Source organism: Pteropus alecto, unplaced genomic scaffold (genome assembly GCF_000325575.1).
Source record: "Pteropus alecto unplaced genomic scaffold, ASM32557v1 scaffold196, whole genome shotgun sequence".
In the NCBI taxonomy this organism is placed as follows: Eukaryota; Metazoa; Chordata; class Mammalia; order Chiroptera; family Pteropodidae; genus Pteropus; species Pteropus alecto.
This window is the reverse complement of record NW_006439717.1, coordinates 5,269,681-5,271,854: the sequence shown is the minus strand read 5'-3', so window position 1 is coordinate 5,271,854 and position 2,174 is coordinate 5,269,681. Positions and strand designations below refer to the sequence as shown.

Sequence of the window (2,174 nt, the reverse complement as noted above, 5' to 3'; positions counted from 1 at the left end):
TCTTTTTAATCAGCTTGCAAATCAGTTGTCTTGACTACGTTAGTAACTTAGATAAGAGATGGCACAGCATTTTGGCCAATATGTCAGAGGGAAGTGTCTAAAACAAAATATGTCACTGCATAGTCGATTGACTCTTCCACAAATGTGTATGAACGTCTTTACTGTGAAACAAAACCCATGTGGAATTTTGGTTTTCTGTTCCTGAGATAATATACAATCAGATGAAGATTGACAGTTAGTATTTTACAGAGTTGATATTTTAATATACTAGACCAGACTAATTTGATATTGCTAGGTATGTGATGACAACCACATTAAACACAACAGAAGGGAATCCACATTATTCATTCGGTTAGGTAGGTGGGGTTGCTAATATTGGGAATAAGCAGGAGCTATGTGTAATTTTTTAAACTGGCTTATCGTTTCTTCAAAAATGCCCATTAGGATTTTGAATAGGATTGCCCTGAATCTATGTATTGGTTTAGGGAAAATTGCCAGGTTAATAAAATTAAGTATTTCAATTCATAAAAATATCCCTCTACTTGTTTAGGTCATCTTTATCTCATAAAGTTTATTTTTCAGTTCTAGAGTGTACATTTCATTCTGTTTATGGTTTCCAATGTTTTGCTGAATATCCATTTCTTCACTGAAACTTTCATCCATTGAAAATATGTCTTGGGTTTTTCTTTTTTTCTTTTCTTTTAACTTTATTGAAGGTAATTATATCACTTTAAAATCCTGGCCTGATAGTTGCAACATGTAGTTAATATTAGGCTCAGTCTGGATGAATTTTCTTTTGAGAATGTGTTCCTTTTTCTTTGATATTTTGGGTTATCTTGGATTGTATCCTAGACATTATAAATTTTAAGTTAAGATTCTAGATTGTTTTCTCTGAATATTGTTTCTTTTGTTTTAGCAAGTAATTCTCTCAACTGGTCCAGAACGTCAACCTCTTCTGGATTTATCGAGTGGTCTCTCCAATCTCAATTCAGTTCTTTTGCCTTTAGCTGGACTGCTTTGGATCTGCTTTGTGCATGCATGGTTCAGGGGTCAGGCAGAATGTGGGCAGACAGAAATTAGAGATCCCATTTTTTGGCTTTTACTCTTGTGAGGTTTACCTGCTTTCTTCAGGGAGTCAAATCTTGTGGCTACATGTTTCTAGTTCCTCTGGCCAGAATACCTGGGTCTTTCCATGTGAACCCCTTCTGTGTGTAACCCCTGGACTGCGCTTAAACAAAGATAAAAGCTGTAGAGAGGGGAATTTATCTGGAGACCTCCCTTGGTGGGACCACCCACCAAGCCCATAAACTACCCTTAATATAACTTTTGGGGGTGGGGGGAGTGGGCGAGGCAACCTTTGGTTGACCTCACAGATTGCAAGGACCTCATCAGTTTACAATCCCTATTTTTTATTTTTTTATGCCTACAGCACCTGGTCTTCCTAGGTGGTCTCCCATCCAAGTACTAACCATGCCTGACCCTGCTTAGCTTCCAAGATCAGATGGGATTAGGCTTGTTCAGGGTGGCATGGTCGTAGACCTTAATATAACTTCTTAACTGAGCAGTTCTTATAGTCTTCATACTCCAAGTGAGCATGAACTACCCACCACATCTGTCTTTTGTTCACTGCCCAATAATTTCAGGTAATTGTTTCATGTGTTACTACCAAGTTTTATAATTATTTCCTGCAGATGTTTTTTTCTGGTAAGGTCTTACTCCATCATTCCAAGAAACAGAACTCCTTACCTAAAAAAAAGATCTTCCAAACTACAAGGATATCATTGAATTGGTAAATTAACTAGGACATGTTTGAAATAATATCTTTACCCCACTAGAGACAACTCCCTTATTATTAGACCTAGACTCATGACTAGACTCTTTCAATTATTCAATTTTGGTCATTCTTAAACATCTAGATTCCAAGAATTTCTTATATTACCATTATACTATATTCTTTCCTTCATCAGTATGACCGTTAACCTACAACATGAATGGTGAAATTGAAAGAATAAACTCCTAGTCATTGCTTTCAATAAAAATAGGAAAAGAACTGTACAGTTTTGACTGCAGAGTGATTTAGGAAATTCCACAGAATCTTTTTCTATGGTACCTTTGCCTCTATTCCCTTTGTATGGGTACAGCCTATTCTTTCAAGCTTTTTCTTGAAACTGATT

The 2,174-nt window shown here is 36.4% G+C and overlaps 1 pseudogene; it reads right to left on the bottom strand.

Moving 5' to 3' along the window:
• Nucleotides 1-1,420: 1,420 nt before the first annotated feature.
• Nucleotides 1,421-1,539, bottom strand: LOC112483856 (annotated as a pseudogene).
• Nucleotides 1,540-2,174: the final 635 nt, after the last annotated feature.